Source organism: Argiope bruennichi, chromosome X2 (assembly GCF_947563725.1).
Source record: "Argiope bruennichi chromosome X2, qqArgBrue1.1, whole genome shotgun sequence".
Taxonomy (NCBI): domain Eukaryota; kingdom Metazoa; phylum Arthropoda; class Arachnida; order Araneae; family Araneidae; genus Argiope; species Argiope bruennichi.
In genome coordinates, this window is record NC_079163.1 from 65,456,931 (window position 1) to 65,480,074 (window position 23,144).

At 29.0% G+C, this 23,144-nt stretch overlaps 1 protein-coding gene across 1 annotated transcript in view; it reads left to right on the top strand.

Moving 5' to 3' along the window:
- The first annotated feature begins 18,464 nt into the window (after positions 1-18,464).
- LOC129960807 (glyoxylate/hydroxypyruvate reductase A-like) overlaps positions 18,465-23,144 on the top strand; it is a 97,483-nt gene continuing 92,803 nt past the window's right edge. The window contains exon 1 of the mRNA XM_056074459.1: positions 18,465-18,542. The gene's annotated coding sequence lies outside the window, so the exon portion shown is untranslated. The remainder of the gene's footprint in view (positions 18,543-23,144) is intronic.

Genomic DNA, 23,144 nt, shown 5'->3' on the forward strand with positions numbered 1-23,144 from the left:
ATATGATTTACCTATGGAAATTAAAGACCGTATCATCCAATATTATGCTTTCACAAAAATATTTTTTGCATTATCACCGTAAAAAAAAATCCCTTTTTAATGATACCAATTTCATTACTGCACGGTGCTTCTAATAATTTTTTAATGTAATTTACGATTTGTAATTAGTACTTATGAAATTCAAACTCATCCATCAAAACATTCAGTCGCATGTTTATGCCAATGTTAAAATTAAGATTAAAACATGCTTTGTGTGGACATTATTTTCAAAATAGTATTTTGACTTCCGTGTTCCTAGCAATACGCTTTTTAATTTGCGCGCATTATAATTTGTTTTGACTTACTTAAGACTTTGACGGTCTTATCAAATAATAAGATGAACTTTTTAAAAAAAAAACTTTATGCATTCCGCTTTAATATTTAACAGTCTGGGCGAATAAGCTGGTCGTCAAAGGCGTCTAGTTAATTGAATGTGTGTGTGTACAGCGCTTCTCCCAGGTATGTCAAATTTTGTATATAAATGTATATATATTTAATTCTGTTTATATATTTAATTTAGGATTGCTCATTTCCTTATGGCTGCATTTTTATGGCAATAATTGCCTATTTTTTAATGTTAATTCATTGGTTATTATGCAGAAAGAAAAAAAAACATTTTGAGTGCCATCAGGATGTTTAACCTCCTGATGAGCAATATTAAACGATATTCTTTCTGTATTTTAAGTTTTAGCTTTTGTACACGTTTATTCAATTTTATATACAATAATAATAAAATAAACGGTGTTGATCTGTAGAGTAATGAAGAAAACGCAATAATGATGAAAGCATCATTGCATTTTCCGTTTATTATTTATTTATTGCATTTCTTCCCTTAAAATTTGCAATATATGGGGTTAAAGATGCATTTTATTCTTCATTTATTATTTTCAGCGAGATCGAATCTGAACCATCGGAGAGAAACGCAAAGAAGCTTTATTAGTAAAAAAAGTTTTAAAAAAACTTGGACGAAAGAAAAAGTTAGCAACTTTTTAACAGCTGGGATTCCCCTTTTCTGAAATAGAATTCGAACTGAAATTAAAGGAATGCTTGAGTAGCAGTTCAAAATAATTGGTATGTTTATTAGATCCTGAGAGGCGTGGGATACCCATGTAACTCAGGAGTTCTTTTTAAGGATGAAGTTGAGTGGGTGAAAAATAATTAATTATTGTAAACGCAGATAAATTGAATTTACTACAGTTTTTCTCCTCCGCAAGGCAACAAACTTGGCTCGTTAAAAAATATTCAGTATGCAAGAATTTATCAAAATAATTTCAAATGCAGTAAATACAGCAACATTGAGCAATTACTTATACAGGAACACAAATAGATCCTTATATAGTATAATGATTTCAACAACAAAATCTATGCGATATGAATCAAATACCAAAATTTTACAAATTTATTTCAATTAGGAAAAAATAGCTACAGAACTATTTCATGCCTCAGTTCGTTTGTTTATTTTATTTATTTATTTATTTTAATTCAGATGACTTTTTCCTTTTTACTGTGTCTTATAAGAGGCGTACAAAGAGAAAATATTAGAATCTTAAAAAAAAATTGAGTTCGAGATTTTGATAAATTTCCACGTTTCAGATCTCCCTAAATCCAAACAATGCGTTTTCGGAATTCTATCTCCCTGTCGCCTGTCAAAAATGCTATGAGCAAGATGAATAAAATTTGGTATGTGGTCTTTACGCCATACTGGTAGATTTCTGTCAAATTTTGAAAGAAAACCACTTAGACGAAGTCTATGTATCTAGCTGTTCGAGTATAAGTGAACACGAAAGTTAGAAAACGCAAAGAGTCAGTTAAAATTTCGTACAATTGTTAAGCATCTAAAATTTAGATTTTTTAGCAAGTTTTCAACGAAATCTGTCCAAAGGTTGACCGTCTGTCGATCTGTACTTTCACATACCTGTAAATGTAATAACTCTAAAACGTAACCACTTAATAAATGAAATTTGGCATGTGGTTTGTAACTCAATCGTAGATCTATGTCAAATTTTGGTTTCAATTCCATTGGATGAAAGGCATCCAAAATACATGTTTGATTTTCTGTCTCATGTGTATTAACCACATGCCAGCGAAAAATCGCGAGAAACAGATCGCGCAGTAAATTTAATAAAAATGCTAGATTCACGTCAAAGATCAATATTTCGTAGCTATTGTTTTCCAAACCCATATAATTAATGCACAGATATTGACTTCCTTTACTATACTAGAAAGTACACAACTCTCATATGTGGGACTGTGAAAATAAAAATCTGAGCACTCATGGCCTTGCCCAAGGCCCACTTTTTTGCGGGGCTTGGAGGTAACACTCATTATTAGTGAGAACGTTTGGGGGAAACCAATCACGTTTGTATTTAAACAGTATCATGGTGAAAAAGGTAATAATCGCAGGTAAAATAAAATGTTATAATCATTGAGATTATTATTTTTGAAACAGGGAAAGAATACGACTATGGGATATTATTGCTTACAGATATGAGTATTTTTGGTTTTTATATAGTCAAATCTACGCTTACTCTTATCGCATAGTGAGAAAAAAATGTTTTTTCTTTTCATGGTAAATCAACAACAAGACTAATTTTTCCTTTTAACAATCTAGAGTACGTAGCTAATCCCCAGAAACCTAACTGTAAATGGTGTAATTATTATTTTTTAAAATTTTTCTTTCTTTTATTTTCCCTTTTATTTTTTTTTTTTTTTATTTTTTTATTTTTTCTGAAACAGAAATATTTTTTCCCTGATCTTAGGATATAACATTTTGCATCAAATTAATTTTTAAATGGAGATAATATTTATGGAAGCATTTAAAACAATGATACTTTAGAACATATTTTGCAAATTCAGTTCACCAATAATTCACAGGAATCTTTTAATAAAGAGTTTTTATTAAAATGTACTTTGACCTCAATTTCAAAATATAAAAAAGCATAATAAACAACTTTCAGTTCTCCTGAATTTCAACATTTAATATCTTCAGAAATTTCACCTACCGATTCTTTTGAAGTGTTCTCCGTACCTCATGAGTTTTTCAATCTCCTCAAATCAAACTTTCAAATGCTTGATAGGGATATCTAAGCTTTCTTTCAGCATAGATAATTGAAAGGAAATTTAGGGATATCTCCACTTCTCTTTCTAGTGAATTTTGAGCCCTACAGCATCTCTATGTTGTTTAATTCGACATTTTCTGCAAAACTGGACCACTGGAAAGCTATTTATGTCAGTAATTTCACGTGACATATATCAAAAGAGAAAAATCTTTTGTCTTTTTGCTTCGAATTTACATTGCTTGTAATTGCAGGGGATGAAACTCAAGGTTCTGAATTCATTATTACTTACAGTTCTGGAAAACAAGAAGTATACATAGTACACTCCCAAGTATTTGGTTCATGATTATCCGTCTAGTTTTCTTTTATCGTAATTAAATGAGAAATGAAAGGCGTTGTATTGGCATCATTGCCAAGGCATTGGAAGCTAATATCTGCTACGATACCCCTGCGTGTCGTGTGCAAAATGCAAGCTGTGATAGGATTCTGCTCGTTGCTTATTGTTTCATCAGTGGGTAATGAATGCCTATTATGTACTTTTTCAAAAACTGAAAACTGTAAGTTTTGAATCTTATCTTAGGGTTATTTTTTCATATACGGGTAATCATTTATTCAATGAAAAAAAAATCAGTTTGAGTTAATTTTCTTAAGAATTAATCCTATGATTACGTTAATGTTTTGTTTATGTTTCCTGCATTTAAGTTAGGCGTTACAAAATTTATGTTAAAATATGAACATATATTCTGAAGTGAATGAAGTTTATATCCTTTAACTTACTTTTTCTCTAATAAATTCTTGTAGTGCAGTATACAAACATATATAAACTACCAGGGCAGAGCCTTCTATTCTAACTTGATACGTTACTGGCAACTACTAATATGGTACACCGGGCCACGGCCGCATTCACATTCTACGTGGCTTGAGATTAAATGGGGGGGGGGGGCTTAGTATTCAATAAGAAGTGAGAAAATACGTATTATAACAATGAGTTTTGGTATAAAAACTTGTGTCTTCTGGTATTAGTGGACAAAGAAATGAGTGCATAGAACTCCGGTCTATTCGGCTTTTTTGTTATTCGGCCTGCCCTTCAGCCATATTAAACCGGATACTCTGGATTGTATTGCACTTAAAAATTGTATTGAAAAATCGATGTGTTTTAATATAAATAACTTAATGAGAAACTAAAAAATTCTTAAAGCGTGGCTAAAACGTAATTTTAGAATGCTTATAATTTTTTTAGTTAGTTTTTCGGGTTTGGTCTACAAAAATACCTATATATTACATCCTAGTTAGGAAATTGAAAATTAAGGCCAGAAATATTCTCTACAAAACTAGAAAAAAAACAGAAGAATAGGAATTCAGAAGAATTCCTAATTTTCCTCAGTCCGAATTTTAAAGTGAAAAGGCTCCGATTTTCTTTATAAATTTTTTTCGTTCTTTTGCCAATATTTATGGGCTGATGAGACAGATCTTAAGATTATCCGATCGAAATGAATCTTAGTCATCTTCATTTTTACTCATCAGGGAAATTTTTGCTAACTGCCGTCGAAGATAGCATTAAAAATTTTTTTCTTGTGTCTTGCAGTCATCCTAGTATAAATACACGAATAGAAAATTTAAACGAGAGACGTATATTACTTATTCTTAACATAATTAGGAAGGTCTATTTCTTATTTTCTACCTATTTAAATAAATTCTCGTTTCGACAACGTTTAAAACATATTTCCTGTTTTATGCGTTGTTCTTGGATATTAAGATTTAAAACGTTGCACTATTTATGGCTTACGTTTCAAAGAATATTAATAGATTGACATTTAAGATAATTATATAACTTTCAAAATTTAAAATCTTTAAATGAGCAACCTTCTATATGTCAGTAATTGTTTGGGCCACGGTGGCCTGATGGTAAGGTCTCGGCTTCGCAACCAGAGGATATCAGGTTCGAGACCCGATTCCAACCGAAGAACCATTATGTAAGCGAGTCTGATGCACGTTTAATCCGTCGGGACCAAACATCTTCCCGCTGCTATGGTGTGGAAGTTTGGAGAGGGGGTTCAAATTCAGGTGTCGTCCTTATCATCTGACAGTGGTTCAAATTTACGACGTCTTTCCCAAAATAGCCCTAGTGTTGCTTTAAAACGGAGTGTTAATATAACTAAACTAAACCAGTAGTTATTTGGCAAAATCATCTTCCAAATACCACTAACTTGTACCATCTACCTCTAAGACAGTTTCGGGTTGACTTCCCTTTTCTTTATTCAAAAAATTGTAACATTTGGTCTTTTACAAACATTCAGTTTTTCACTTTTTGTATGTCATCAGATTTTACTAAACAGTTTTGTTCTCAATCATTAAATAGCTGCGATTATTCGTGCTTATTTTCTAATGGCTTCTTAACCCTTAACTGGGGACGTGCGGTCTGTGAGACCGCTATCGATGTATTTTCGGTCACCCCTATTCTATTTTTAGCTCAATTGAATGGATTGACCCTGTAGCTTCCTATTTTGTGATCTTCAATACACGTGCACTTCTTCAACCGATTTTAGCTGATGCCTTTTAAAATAATTCAGTTATTTCTTTAAGCGCGGTCTCTAAGACCGCACCTCCCTGTTAGTGTCTCAGTGATAAACAAGACTTAGCAGATGGCGCTAAAACTTGGACCCCAAAATATCATCCAATTTACTGATCCTATTATGAAGCAATGTTCCAGACACTTTTAAATGAAACAGAAAGTGATTCTAGTGATAAGGATAATTGTACAGAAGAGTTTTTCGATGAAAGTTCGCATTCAATTGATTCTGATATGTATATGTTCAAACATAATTAATTTTTCTAGTGATAATGTATTTTGATAAATTTATAAAATATATTAATATACCAAGAGATATATATACAGAATTTATAGGTTGATTTTTATACTAGTTCTTAACCTGTATGTTTAAAATGCCCTAGAAAACTGTGCTATGAAAGTCACACAAGCCGATAAAAAAAAGGGCCAATTTGACATTATATTGTCTTCTATATATCTTCATATACTGTAAAAATAAATATGATTTAAAAAGTAAAAAGAAAAATTTCTAAAACATATCTATATATCAAGACAAATATCTGCAAAATATATTAGCAGTTTCATTAAAACATTAAAAAACATTCATTAAAAAATTTAATTTGAGTGTATATGAAATGCGGTCTCGTAGGCCGCACCTCCACAGTTAAGTCCTAAAATTTCACCTCCCCAGTTAAGGGTTAATACTCGATATAAAAGGAAAAGTAGAGCAAAAATGTTGTAGTTTCCAAACATTGACTTTTTCATATCTTTTAATGATAACGAATGTCATTCGACAGATTTAGACTCAATAATCGGCATTCGAGCAATCTATGGTCGAACTTTTTAAAAACTTCAGTAGAAAAGATAAGAACTGACGGTGATCAAACAGTTAATCAGGATTTTGTATAAAAAAGAAATCACTTTGAAAAATTCTTCACAAAATGAGAAGACACGAAGCTTGGTTCTATTTAGATTTAAAAAAATTATTGATAATATTTCCACACTACCCAACAACAGTAAAATGCATCACTCCAAATCTTATGGCTTGAAATTTTTCCAATTTTTGAACCAATTAATAGGCATGAAATGTACTAGCAGAATTCAGTGCCATAAGGTCATTTATTACCTGTTGCCATTCGTAATTTTTTCGCTTTAAACTTAATTATCTATCTTAACAGGCCTGTAGATAGAAAATCATTTTTATATTTATTTCTTTGTGTTAGTTCTTGTTCTAGTTATTTTTATATCTAATATTTGAAGCCTATTAGAAAGCGCAAAAATTCAAGAGAAAAATATATACCTTCATTTATTGCTAACTAAATAAAAATAAGAAAAATAAATAACAGCATATTTGAGTTGTACAAATTTCATGATCCGCTGTAAATTTTAAAATTTTAATGATTTTCGAAATCGCTTAAATTTTGCACAATATTGCTCTTCATGAGAGCAGCTAATAATTCTCATTGTATATGGGAATAACATTAATAAAGTCAAGATTTATTTTTCAAGCTTACAAGCACCCATATATTTTATTGTATATGGACATTCTATAAAAATTCAAATCGATTAAACATAGGAATGTTTATTTTCTTCATTGACGTCCTGAACGCCAAAAAATATTTTCACACGTAAAAATAACTATGCTCATAATAATATGGATTCAGAGTATTTATAGAATCAAAACTCGTCATTATTGTACAAATTGTTTTATGTATTACATGAGGCAAGTTTTATGTCTTATGTGTTACATTACAATTTCTAGTGTAACAGTTGGAACCACTAATTATACATAATATTTTGATTTTGGATCTGTAGCTCGAATTCTGTCAGTTGATCACATATAACAATTTTAGAGCAGATGTAACTTACCTCTACAAAAATGCTTTTATAGCAATGGCAATTTTTTAGACAAATTGGGAAAGCGATATTTTGATATAACAGGGACAAAATATTATTTTTCGATACGATTAAAGTATTTCTTAAGAGCATTCTATTCAAATATCATGAGTAAATTTTTTTTCTTGACTCTTTTTGAAAAAAGAAATTTGTCATTCTCGTCTGTCGAAATAACCATCTTAATCTTTTTCTCCTCATTGATTAAAATTGTATAAGTCAAAGTTGTATGCATTCAAAGATGCCAAAAATTTATTAAGAAACAACTGGATGCAGAAAAAAAATAATTTTTTTTAACAAGGTATCAATATCTTATATAAAATGGAGGTTTCAGTATCTTATAAGAGGACAAATTACGCACCATCCTACAGAAAAATATACAGTTTCTTTTGGTGATCAGCTATTGCATTTGTTGCACTATCCATTTTCTCCGCTTGCTGAACTTCAATTCTAAACCATTTCACTTAAACCTGGCTTGAAAAGGAATTCTTTTTTTTAGTTTTATGTGTATTATTTTTTTATTGCATTTATTATGCATTCGTTAGCAAGCTTCTCTTGATTATCAACCTTCACGGAAACCAAAATGTATTCACACAATTGATCAATTTATTTAATGAAACTTTGTAAATGAAATTATATACGTAGGTGCAATTTGTAGGGAAATAAGATCCTTGTAGGATTTGTATCCTTTTTAAAGGATACCCTGTGTATCTTTTTGATGTCTCTTAAGAAAACTTGTTCGATTTAAAATAGTTTTCCATACTTTTCCAAAACAGTTTACAATTTATCCATATTGTAAGTTTATTAATAAAGGTTACCATTTAAATAAAAGGCTAGTTAGAGGGTTAAAGGACTTCGTTTACATCAAAGTTGTTTAAAGGATAATGCATGAGCTCTGCGAGTTGATGGCAGTAACATTCGTGTAAACATTTATCGTCATCTGCAACACTTTTATCTTTCCTTTAAATCAGTATATTGTGCGAATCAAGAAAGTTGTGTAGCATGAAATAACTTATTTCCGTTATATAAAATCGGAATCAGACATATTGAATAATTGTTTATAAGATTATTTGTAAAAAAAAAACAAACTTCTTTAATATGATATTTTGGGAAACTTTTAGAAATATTTCTTTTCGAAGCAAACTGTATCTGTGTCTATAGAGATATTTAGAAAGGACTTTTTGGATAATAAAAAATAGTCCAAATTCTTATCTGTAGTTTTTTTTTTTATGTCAGACCGAAAGTCAGTTTTTTTTAAAAATCTTTTAGAAAGTCCTTTTTCGGTCGACCTATGTTTTAGAGTTCAGTTTCGGTGAAAAGCTACTTTTTTGCCACAGATGTTTTACTGAAGCATTCAGTCTTAGGATATTTTAGTATGAACACAAAAATTGATGAGAATTAAAACCAGAATTCTTTCATTCATGAAAATCCTAGTAAATTTATGAAAGTTAATTTTATGCAAAAATTTCTTACATGTAATTAAATCATCACTTTGGAAACGAAGAGAAAATAAAGCATACGAAATATGAATAGAATGAGCTTACTTCAATGCTACAACTTAAAAATGAAAAATGCTTTGCGTTTTAAACTTCACCCTGAATTGTAAAAAAGTGGAAAATTCTATATAAGTTATTCTTATTTAACTCACCTAAATTGGCAAATCCATTCAAGAAAGACATCGATTATTTTTTAATTGTATTAACGCTTTGATTTGAAGCTCTATTTGGAGATATAATATGGTCTGTAGACTCCTTTTCCACAGTAGGAGGACTCTTGAAAGCATGTGCCATGCTTACATAAATAGAATTGGACTCGAACTTGCGGTCCTCTGATCTCGAAACACTACGCTAGAACTATGCGACCTGAAAATTACTGACACTCATCAGAGGAGAGTATACGAAAAGGTATTAATAAGTTTTGTAAAGAAACCTTATAAATAAAGGTATAAGGGTTTTCATAAACTTCTGTAAGGTACTTAAATGTCAGGGCAGAATCTTTCTTAATCAAATTCTTATACAGTACACTCCCAAGTATCCGATTCGCGACTATCCGACCTAGTTTTCTTTTATCGTAATTAAATGAGGAAGGCAAGGCATTGTATTGACAACATTTCCAAGGCAATGGAAGCGGGCGTCGGCTACGATCTTCCGACGTGTCGTATGTGTAATACAAGCTCTGGCAAGAAAAGAGCAGCGTTCTGCTTGTTGTTCACTGTTTCGTCAGTGTGTAAAGGACCCTAGTTGTTGCTTATGTTCCTAATTACAACTGCACTGTACGTACAGTATTCATAAATTTTTCTTGGAGTATGCTTAAATTTTTTATAAGTGAACCACAGTTAAAATTTCAAAATGGGTGATAAAAGGGAAAAAAAATGTGTATTGCAATTAAGTTAGGCATTACAGAATTTATGTTAAAATGTGAACAGTTTATATCCTTTAACTTACTTTTTCTCTTAAAAATTGACGAAATGTTTAATGCAGTATATAAACATATACAAACTACCAGTACAAAGCATTTAATTTAAACTCGATATCGGCAACCGCTTTTATGATTCACCGGACGGCGACCGTATTCACATTCTATGTGGCTTGAGATAAATGAGGGGGGAGGCTTAGTACTCAATAAGAAGTCTGAAAATACATGTTATAATGTTGAACTTTAGTATAAAAAACTTCATCTCCTGTTATTGGTAGACAAAGAAATGAGTTCATAAAACTCCGGCCTATCCGGCTTTTCTGTTATTCGACATGCTCTTCCGACACATTAGGCCGGATACTCGGGAGTGTATTGTACTGTGTTTTCCAAGTAAGCGGGAAAAAAATTGCAGAAAAACCAAAACAGAAGAAACTCTGAATGAATAAATTCAATAATATATGAAATATTAAAGGTAGTAAACAAATAATGACAAATAAATTTTAATTATTAGTGAAAAGAATAACGCAGAATTTTGTTTTCAGCTTGTGGAAAATCAAGTCGAATATCTGAAATTGGTTACCTCACTTCTGATACTTTGATTTCTATACATGTGGCAGGAAATGATATACGTTCATACATGAATTTCATTTAAAATGTATTCGCTTCTTGTTGTGGTGGACAATTCAAAATGTTTATGTATGTTAACTGAAAAATTCCGAATCTATTAAAATCCATACGTAGTTTAAATTTTAATATATTCAGAAATTTTTTTCTATGAATTTGAACTCTTTTTAATCAGATATCTGTTAAAATGATATGCTTCAACTAATTATTATTTATATTAATTGAAGTGATATTACTTATATTAATTATTCTTATTATTAATTAAAACAAAAAAAGAAATTTCCTAAATCAATGCGTAGAAAATTTGGGTCAGAAGCAAAGAGAACTTCTGGTTCAATTAAATTGGGTTGCATAAACTTTAATTCTACTTTAGAAGTTTAAAAAAATATTTCTTAAATCTTAAAATGTTAAATGATAGTATTTTTTAAAACACTAAATATAAAGTTTTAAAATTTTCTAAGTTAATAAAGCCAAAATACAAAATCATACACTTTATCTCCAAAAAGGAATTTCATCCAAAAATATAGCTTTTAATATTTATGAATGGCCAAGAAGACTTTTTAATGTCTTCTTTAAAAATTTCTTTGAAACTATAAAATTATTTCTTAAATTACTCATAAGATTTCGGTTTTATGATTACCTTAAGTGTATACTGAAATAATTTTATACACGCTTTCTAATCTACTAGTTTTTCTTTTGTTATGAATTTAGTGAACATTTGAATTTGCTCAAACAGTTAATATTTGTTTCAAAAAAGCAATCATACGAAGAATAAAAAAAAAAGTATTAAAACTATTCTTTTTTAGTTTGAAAGCTCCTAAAATTCTTAATTTCCTCAAGAAAAGGGAATCCGTATATTAAAACGTGTAGCATTTTCCTGTGTGTTGGTCATAATATTGACATCAGAAAAAAAATTAATTTATTAATTTAATATTTTTTTTAAAAGGCCGAGTAAAATAATTCTTAGGGTAAGTACTTTTGTTTTGTATAAAAGTCTTTATGTATATGCATTTTTGGCTGTATAAGTTTCAAGATATTCATTTAAGATTTCACAAATGCAAATAAGGATAGTCAAGTAAAGTATAATCTAATGAATGATTTGATACTCGAACCACTTCACTCCATTTTTTCGCCAATTACGGGTAGCATATCGAGCTTAATTGCTACCACGAATTTAACAAATTAGGTCTTTGGTGTCAAATAGGGTTTGTACAGATTCGTATAGTATATATGTTTATTTTTAAAATTACAGTCTACCAGTCAATCGAACATTTTTTCTAATGCTTGGAGTCTCTTCTTTGCTGCCATCATCCTTGATTTGTAGGAAATGTTAAATCACTTGAATTATTTTAAACCTTACAAGAGAGTTCATTACGTTCTTTTGAGAGCTAACAAAGATGGAAATAATTTGGAAACAAATTTGCTATGTTTAATAATAATGTTTTTAAACTCGCTCTGCAAATATTCAAAAAAATTTATGGACCCAAACTGAATATTATCTTGAAACAGGAATCGTATTAAATCTTGACTGCATATGATTAAATGCCTTAATTTGGATTATGGTATCTAATGGTTATTATATAACATATACTGGCTTATATAATATATTTGGCTTATATATTATAATATATAAGCAAAAACAAAAGATTTATACTCTAAAAGATAAGATAAAAGATATATAAGATATAAAAGATTTATACTCTAATAATCTCGTTTGAAATTTATTTTGAAGGTTTAACATATTTTCCTCTAAATTTTGACAAAATACAGTTAGTTAACCCATAAACTGTAAAGTAAATAACTACGCAAAATTAATAATTTTCAGCTGAAACATATAAAATAAGAAAATTCTCGAAAAAATGTTAGAAACTGTATTGCTAATGGGCCACAGATTTTCGTTCTGAGTCAATAATGGAAACTAACTTGAACAAAGTCTTCTAATAGATAAAAGCATGTATTCATTAACGCATGTTATTAAGGAACATCAAAAGTTTTTTTTTAAAGCATTCAGACTTTATTTTATTATAAATACAAAACGTTAGAAAGATTTTAAAATTATAGTTCATAATGAATGATAGTTTCTTGCCAATTTTTTGTCATCTGAACCATCTCTGTCAGTTTGGATGCAATAAAAACTTAGCACTCTTCATCAAATTGTCAATGAAAAATGCTTTCTAAGTATCACATGAAATATTAAAAAAAAAAAAAAATACCTGATATTTTAATTTCAATCATTTATAGTTCTACTCCGATTCTTAATGAATAGATAATTTATGGATTTTTTAGTTTTATAATAAATTAGGTAAAGTAGCTGAATATTTAGTTATTTTGGCAACCAAAAATTTAATTCGATTTACCAAATTTTATATATCTATCTCTTTGCATTTTGTAGTTACCGTGTTCACTTTTACTCTAACAGCCAAACATACATGATTCCTGTGAATCGATTTCGTTCAAAGTATATTATAAATCTACAAAATCCATCGTAATTTGATGTACGAAATTTCAGGCATCTAGCTTTAGGTGATTTTCAGTAATCGTGTTCACAGGCAGACAGAGATATGCCAAAAATGTGTTTTTCGAATTGTGGAAAGTTTGAAACGTGAATTGTCGTCAAAATCTGGAGTTTGAATTTTTTGATGACTTTCTCTATACTTCGTATATAAGAAAATAAAAAAGAAGACTGGACTAGCATACATTACAGGAGGATATTTCATATAACCTATGAATTCGATTATAGTGAAAAATTAATTCCATATACAAGCTTTGATAGAAAGGATTCTGAAAACGAAAATACTTTTGATAAGTACTTCTTCTGTCAGTATTGAAAATTTGATAGGAAATACTGAATTAACACAAAATATTTTCAGATTATTCGCTTCCAGAAGTGGTAAATATGATATTCCTGTACGCTTGCAATATTGTGTAATGTAATTTCATGCATATGTACATTTTAATTCTACAAAATTCAATTATTTTTATGTTTTACTTAATAGTACAATATATTCCGTTTTTCATTACTTATAAAAAGAAATAATAAAAAACAAATAAAAGATTAAAACAAAAAAAAAACTTTCAATATTTTTAGAATATTCTATGTGCCCATTTAGTAAGAACAATGTTTATTATTTTCACTTAACAGTGTATAAAAAAGAAAACGATAAAAGTTTTGCGCCTTACCTGGTGGCAGTGTTTCGTTCGTGTTTTTCATTGATATTTGTTGAGTATTCTAAACTGTCTTCTCAAAAAGATCAAATACTATTGTTGGTATAGTATTGTGTTTATATTACCCGAACATTCAGTAATAAAATACAACTCCCTTCTAAAATAGGAATTACTCTACCTGCTGACATCATTTTGTTTCTCAGGGGGAACGAGGTGGCCCGGTGGTGAGGTCTCAGCTTCGGAACCGCGGAGCTTCAGGTTCGAGACCCGATTTCACCGAAGAACTGTCGTCTAAGCGGATCTAATGGACGCTAAATCCGTCGGGGTCAAAAGTCTTCCCGCTGGTATGGTATGGAAGTTTGGAGAGTGGTGCCAGCTCAGGTGTCGTCCTCGTCATCTTACTACGGTTCAAAATTACGAGGTCCGTCCCAAAATAACCCTAGTGTAGCTTTAAAACGGGACATTTATATAACTTAACTCCATTTCTCAGGTGATAGTTTTTTGTTATTCTCACTCCAAATGAATGATGTAACTCCAAATTCCTACATAAAAGATTTTCAACAAAAACACATACTAAATGGCATTTAAAATATTTTACAAAACTTTAGAATGTGTATTTGTAGCGATACTTGTATAGAATTTTAAAAAATTGAAAGAGTTTAAACTATTTTATTCTAACCCTACACCATGCAATAAGGACCATTATGTCACTCCTTTCTTTTCTGAAAGGAAATTTTCAATTGATAAATGACAGAATTTACTATCATGTATATAAATGCATAAGAATTAAAGTAATAAGGAAATAGAATATTTTATCTTTCGTCACTATTTCAATTTACGAAAAGGAAATTGAATAGAAAATTAAATGTTAGAAGACCAAATTCCATTGATAAAAGTTTGATTGCATTAATTTTGTGGTGAAAAATCTGAAACGAAGAATTTTTATTTTATAAAATATGTAGAAAGGGCTTTTACAGTTGCTTTAAATTTAAGATGTCTTGATTATAATAGCTTTTGTTAAGAATAAAGTGCATTAAAGGGATTTTTTGACTTGACGATGTCAAAGAATCTTTAATTCTCAATCAGTTCACTTAAAAATGTTTCTATGCTTCTATCATGATAATAATGATTTTTTATGTAGTCAAGAGAAAACAAATTTAATTTTCATTGAATCCTACTTTGTAAAGCTGATTTTAAAAAATTCTGAAGATTTTTTTCTCAAGAACCTACGTTTAGATGTCCCCATCTTATAGTTAAGAATCTGATATAAAATATTTTTAATTTTATTAAATTTTTAACTATTATTGTAAAACTTCTACAGCAGTTTTAGCATATATTTAAACGTGAATAATTTTTCTATTATCTTATTCTTTAATTCATCTTTTAGCTTTATACTATATTTTGTATATTTAATTTTACTAGTTTTACAATGCTTGCTTCTAACAGAGAATTTTTTTAAAAAATAGTTAATTAATAAGAATTTTTTAATAAAAATTCTGATTGATTCATGATAAACTGTAGGCGAAATTTTAAATTTGTACTTAAAATGGAAGCAAAATGCTTTCCCTTGTTATGGAGTTACCTTTCTCTTTGATTACAAATCTAAACATTATATAATAAAGAGAGGAAAGCATACGCAATATATATTAAAAGTTTATATTGCTTGTTCGAAAAGTTTTTATTTGCAGGTAGTAAAAATTGCTTTATTACAAGACGGGGGGGGGGGGTATTACAAATGTGCAATAATCATTTCTAGCAATTAAATACAATGTCTGCAACGTAAAATGTAAAAGATTGCTAGTAAGAAGTTAAACACAAAAATTTCTGATTTCTTTTAAAGTTTGCTGAACTCGTAATAACAAAATAAGAGCTAGCACTCACATAAAAGTGTTCATAAGAAAATTAAAATGATTTCTGATTGAAACGGAAATTGTAAACTATGATGAGGTAACAATTATTCATTCTATTTCAAAATAAAAATACGAGTTAAATTAGAAATTCTTTTGTTTTATTATATATGAATGATTCTTCTAAACTAGAAATTGTATTACTTTCTATTATCTGGGAATGATTGTTCTTATAATGATTTCAGAACTATAACTAACATCATAGTTCTGAAAATAAATAATTTTATGCCCATTCTGTTAAATTACGACACTTCTGACCCACACACACACACATATATATAATATGCCCGCAAATAGAGAAATTCTTTTTATAAATTTATTAACATCTGTTAAGTTATTAACATTATTAACATCTGTTAAGTTATTAACATTATTAACATCTGTTAAGTTATTAACATTATTAACATCTGTTAAGTTATTAACATTATTAACATCTGTTAAGTTATTAACATTATTAACATCTGTTTCAGAATTTTAGACAATGCTGATCAATTGAAATATGCATATTATTTTTAAATAAAAAAGGGAATTAAAATAATAAACAAATAAAATTCCTTCAATAAAGTTTTTTAAATAAAATGCGCAGTGTCATTCCTAGCAATTAAATCAAGTGATTTTGTCTCCAACGGAGAGTTTACATTTTAGCTTCTGATCAGACAACTGGAATCTTTGGCATCTGCCATTTCTTTCTTGTTTTCAATATTGTATTTCCATCTTTTAGAAATTCTGAAACAACCCTTGTTAAATGAAGAAACAAAAAAAGAACATTTTGAATTGATTGTAAGAACAATTTTCAAAATGTTGCTTTTGGAAAAAAATAACGATATCTCTAAAGTCACTAATCAAAAGTACGTGTGAGCACTTTTTCGAAACTGATTTATTTGCTCCAGCAGCATAGAAAAGATTTGCCATTTTTTATTGAATGCAAAACCATTTTTTTGAATGAAGGGTTACTATTCACGTAAATGTAAATATATCATCTGCAATTCTGATTTCTTCGATGAAAAGAAGAATTAAAATATAAAATTCATTTTGCAGCAATTGCGCAAAGAACCATGTAAGTCAGAAAATCGAAATTAAAAGGGTTTAAATACGCCAGTTAAGCTGAAATGGAGATTTTCATCAAATATGAACTTAATGATGAACATTTCGAGCAGTGTATGGAAGCATAGATTTAAAAAAATTAGGATAATGTCACTTGTTTTAAATATGTAGACTCTTTTCAGTATCCAAGACTGCATAAACTTTTTAAAATTTCTAGTCATTTTTTAATATTTCTTTTTTTTTATTCAAGTAAATATGCATTAGAAATTTTACTTTAAGCCAAAAGCAAAGCCGACCGAATAAAATACTTTTTCATTATTTTTTTTCTTATTTTTCTTCTTTATTTTAATAAATATATATTTGAAATTTTTCTTTAAACCAAAAGCAAAGCAGGCCAGAACAAAATACTTTTTTACTATTTTGTATAACTCCTTTTTTAGTTAAATAAATATGCATTAGAAATTTTAATCTAAACCAAAAACAAATCCAGCCCAAACAAAATTCTTTTTTGCTATTTTTTATTTAAGTAAATATATGCATGAGAAATTTTCTTTTATACCGAAAACAAAGCCTGCCCGAACAAACTCCGCGCTCGGTACAAAGATCACTCAAGGAGTTTTGAACAACAACATAAAATAAAAAATAATAATAGTTTGTTACTTTTTGAATTGTACAAATCTGTGTTGTAAAGACTTAAAGAATATATGAAAATAATAAATAGTTCATTTATTTTTATAAAGTTAACATTTTATTCACTTAATAATTGCTTAATAAACTTATGAAATAATGCGAATTAATAGAACAGGGTTGCATTATATGATTTTTATTTAAATTTTTATTACAAATTTATTGCCGATACGTCATATAATCTAGTTTATTGACGGATCTGCTTGATAAAATGAAGTAAATCATTCTTGATCTCAAGCATTTTATTATTATCAAACTAAAAAATAACTTTTCCTGCAGAAGCAAAGGTCGATGTCATTTTCGGAACAGTAACTAATTTGCATAAAATTCAAATAAATTCTTTTTTAAATTAAGAGTTTAATATTTAGATTAATTTATCTTGAAAAAGCAAAATTTGACGACAAATTTTGATTTCATTAAATAAACCAATGCACTCAATATCGTCCTATAAATCGCATTACATACTTTGCAATATTTGAGATCATTTTCATTCAGTTTGCGAAATTTATCAGAATTTAATAAATAAAAACCATAAGATGTCTCATGTTTAGAATAAATTTTAAATCTCTTCTTAAAAGAAATAAATAGCATTTTCGATTCTGATTACAACCATGTACTCTGTAAGTATAGTAGATAGCTGTCATTTGAAATATGCACAAATGACATGATGGTGTTTGAATAATCGGATTAAAAAAGATAGCAAATTAAATTCTTTTCTTTTTAAAGATAAATGCTACGGTCTTGTGTGCTTTCAATCCCTAGGGTTGGCCCTGTTCATAAGCTTGAGAGGGAATGAAAAATATCAAACCAGCAGAGAAGTAGAAATTTTCAAATAAAAGCTTCCAAACTCTGAAGAATATTTTTAAAATCAATCACTAAGAACAATCAATAAACCTTCTACTTTTCAACTTGAAATTGACCTTTGTTTACAATATTCTCAGATATCCTTCAGTTTAATTTCCAAATAAGGCAAGATTTTTAATTTTGCTAATATCGTGGATTCAAATTCCTTCTCATTTGTCTTAACTGTTCGATATACTTTTTTCATAACGCCATCTATTGACGAGCTAGTACACTAATACAACAGTTGAAATAAGTTTGATGCAAAAGCTGTAAAACTTGTGTAATGCTTTTATTTTTAAATCTGAGGGAAATAAATGTCTGGTGAGTAGATTTATATTACTATTATTTGAGTTAACTTGTAATTTAAATTTTCTGAACACATCAAATCCCTTGTTTTACAACCCGCATCTCAGAGTAGATTATCCTTTTATTTTCAGGCTTTTCTTATAGCAATGGCTTGATAATTAAAAATACGTTTTACATTTCCAAGTAGGTAAAGCATATGCTTAGTTTGGCGTTGTAGTTAATTTTTCCATGCTTTTCTTATAGCAAAGGACTTTATATTTAAAAATGCGCTACATTTCCAGGTAGGTAAAGCATATGCTTAGTTCGGCTTTGTAATTAATTTTTTTTATATATATTGGTAAAATATCTGAATTGCAGAATGAGTTTGAAATGTTATTATATATTTTGCAGCTTCCTAGAGTGCGCCTTTTGCAAATTTAAAAATTTTACTGAAACAGGATCATGCGCTAATTATATTGACAAAGATTAAAGGAAACTTTATAGATTCTTTGATTTTTTTCATATCAAACCGTTAAAACGAATGATAAAAAAAAAGAAAAAGAAAAGAAATTTGCATGAAAACACTTCCATCCGCTTTGTCACCAATTTTCGTATCTTTAGTTTATTATCATCTTTCCTCTTTGTTTTCTGACGTTTTTCTAAAGTAAAAAGGTTTTTAAAAAAATCTCGAAAAACAACAGAAATGGAATTAATTATATATACAATGAAAAATTTCGCACGTAGAGACTTTTACAAAAAAAATTGGAAGCCAGAAGCTCATTTATGCACAATTAAAGAAAAAGTGCAATATAATAACATACCGATGGGGAGGTCAAAAGAATGTAAATGATCATAGTCAGTCTTGGTGAATGATCCGAAGACAAAACATTTGTTTATTTTGTGTCTCAAAGCCAAATATTGATAAGATGCTAAATAAAATACTTTTGTTCATAGAATCCTGGTTACACTGCCGGCTTGTCTTAATTTTTGGTAATGCCTCATATAAAATCTTACGATAAACATACAAATATGAAATAAAAATATGTGGAAACAAAGACTACATTTCAGTTTAATAAATTACTTCTATCTAATCTATTAGTAAGTAATATAGAACCAATGATTGGGGGGGGGGCATAGAGCTTTTTGAAGATAAATATGTTGGGGAATGGCCTTGGTAAATTCGAATCGATGCTCTTAACTCTGTCTCTTTTAACTCTACTACTTTATTGGTAGAGATATAAAAGTATCTACTCATAAGGACATCGACCTCTGATTTACACTTGTAATATAATAACTTTTTATCAGTAGCATGGACCGTAGAAGTGGAGAACTTTCCAAGCTCAATGCTAAAAACTTCATAGGGATTCATTTAAATTAAGAAATTGCGCAACTAAAATAACTGTGTTCGAACCATTCGTAAATTTTCATATAAATACGAAATGTATATAAGTTTAATAATATGAAAAATAGATTAATTAAATAGTTGAAATTAATTTCAGTGATAAAAAATGTAGGAATCAAGGTGTGATTAATAAATTTCATTGATCATAACCGCTAATGAAAATCGGAATGTGATATTGTTCTTTAGAAATAGACTTGATCAGGACGTGTAATAAAACAAAATACTACATTAAGCGAGGAAACTTTTACCAAGCTAACTGTATTTTCAAATAATGTCAACAAAATCTAATATCCTTAATCACTTATCTTAAACGGTTATTCTCGATGGTTTTCCATTTATGAACTTGGAGAGAATAAATTACGAAAACGTCAGTGTCTATTTCTCCATTTAAGACATAAAAATATTTTCCTCTGCTGCGTCTTCAAGTTGTGAAATTTTCAGCGCCTAGGTTAAGGTTCTCTGGTTTATTTCACCTGAAAGTAAGTAAAAAATCTTTCGGAAAAATTTAGAACCAAAATCAAGATTTCAAGCTTGTTATTAGACTGCAAAACTAAACGGAATTACAGCAGCAACCGCAACTTCAGTGTTAAATATTTATTGAGTAGAAGCCAACTATTTGAAATTCATTTTCATGTTAAATTAAGTTTGTTTTCATTCCTGAAAGCTTCTGGTAAGAAAACCAGTATTACTATTTTATGCATTTCTTTTTTCCATATGTTATATTCTTGTTAGTTTCAAATTTAAATCATGAGGTTAACTAAAGGGATTATATAGTTAGTATTCTAATTGATTAATTGAATGGGATAAGAATGGAATTTTTGGCAACAAAGGCCGTTATCCCCTAATGCCAAAAGTTAGTATTCTAATTTTTATATTGAAAATATGTAAAGTAAAGGGATACGGTTCTAAATAAACAAATATGGTTAGAATTTAAAATAAATCCAAAGATACTTGTGTTTAATATTTCCTATCGCTCCATTTCATCCATATTCAACTAGAATAAAGTTTCTACTTTTAGATATAGTTGAATACCTTTGAGAAGAGATGAAATATTAGAAACACCTGAGCCGAAACCAGTCTTGTGGATTTCTTAATAAAATTAGGCAGAGTCTAAAAAAGAATATCTGCATAAATACTCTGCAAATACACTTTTACGTTTATGGCAAACATTCAAAGAATACTTCTTAAATATTAAAAACAAACATTTATTTTTATTTATTTATTTATTTATTGCAATAAAACTTGGAGAATTGTTGAGTCAGAGGTTCGAAAAGAATATATCAAACCACTTAGCATTGCGTTTCTTGAGAGCATATTTGATCCCTTCGGATACAATGACGAGTCTGACTTGCGCATCGAATTACTGTTTTAACTCTGCAGTTAACTGAAAGCATTAAATTATTTAAAAATGCGAAAATCACTTAAGAAGACTTCAATATCACAAATGCCCTTAGAGATATTAAAATAATAATAATTATCCAAAATAGGATGTGCCATCTAATTAGCAAATTTATTCAATTCCTAGGTCAAGAAATTAATATTGTCTTATCAAGACTTTTTTCCCTCTAACTTCATTCGAAGAAACAAGTTAGGAATTTTAGACTGAAAGGTATTTTACCCACTGAAATGAATTCTATATTTTAATTATCTTTGTAGTCAAATGTCTTCTCTCAGCCACCATTCAAGACGGTGCATCATTTTGGCATTTTGTTTACTTATTTTTAATTTTAATTGTTAAAAATGCCTACAGAATTTTAAAATAATGTAGATTCATTTTTCTGGAAACTCAACTTAAAACAGTTGCATGTATTTATTTTTTGGTGTGATATACAGATCCATATATTAAGTGAATAATTAGGCATCGAATTATCTTTCCGACTGCAAAGATTAACATGGGGAAGACAGGAAATACCTAATTAACAATAACTGTAACAATGGGTTCAAAATTATAGAATATTTATTTAGTACTAAAGTCCAATTTTTTTTTTCAGAAAATTTGTGTAGAAACGCGAAGCCTAACCTTACGAATTTGTACTACAAATTCTGGTTTTATTTTTTCCAAATAATTTCCTCAGAATATTTAGGAAGAAAAGTTTTTCACTCAACTGAGTATCTACCAAACATGGCTGGACTAAAAGAAATACTGAGAAAATTTCCTGCCATATTTGGAAGGGGGAAAAAATACCATGTTGTTTATGAACAAAGCTCTATCCGATTCTTTAAAAAGAAAAATTTCGCATAAATTGCTGAACACAGTTTAAGAACCCATACCAAATTCCCAAAAATTGTGCAAGCATTGTTAAGAATTTTTGCTGTTAGATAGTGTCTGCAACTATAAAATTCTTCTATGTTTTATATTAATATTGTGTACGACTTAACTCACAGTACTGAGAAGAGGCATAATAACACACTGTTTTATGCTCAGTGTGTTTCTTCTTATATTTCTGAATAAAATTCTTGTGCTATCTATAAAAACAGAAACATTTCCAAGTTCTTACTTTGTGTTAATTTTACATTTCTCTAAGAAATTATAAACTTAAAAAAAACATCTTTAAATGAAAGTTTTAATTAATAGTCTTCAACTTGAGCACTTAATAACTATGACTAAAGAATAAAAATTTTAAAGCAACTGCAAATGCTTTCGTTTTGAACGTCATCCTGCTGATGTGGTACGGCGTGGAGAGTGGGTACCAGCTCAGGTGTCGTCCTCGTCATCTGACAGCTGTTCAAAATTACGAGGTCCGTCCCAAAATAGCCCTAGCTTTACAACGGGGCGTTAATATAACTAAACTAAACTAAACTTTCGTTTTGAACAAAGAAAAAAAGTAAGAATCCCGACATTAGCTTTTTCCTTTGTGTTTGGTTTATTTATAAAAAATAGACTTTCCGATTATTTTTTGAGGGTGAAATATGCATGTGCTCAAATTCCCAGACGTCTTTTTTCTCTCTGATAAAAAGGAAATAAGAAAGAAAATTTTTAAAAAAACCCTATAAATGCTTTATTTAAAATATCAGAATGTCCGCTTTAATCCTGCCTTATAGCTATTTTCAAAACAGTTAGAAAAGGCTTAAAACTTGTGTTCAGCTTTTAAGTTACAGAAAAATGGCAAGGCCTCTACTATATATTATAAAAAGAAATTTTTATAAATTTGAAATTAAAGTGACTTTATCTTGATATTAGAAATTACTTTGCTGAATTTATCAGAAAAGTTATTTTTACAAGGAACTTATTTTAT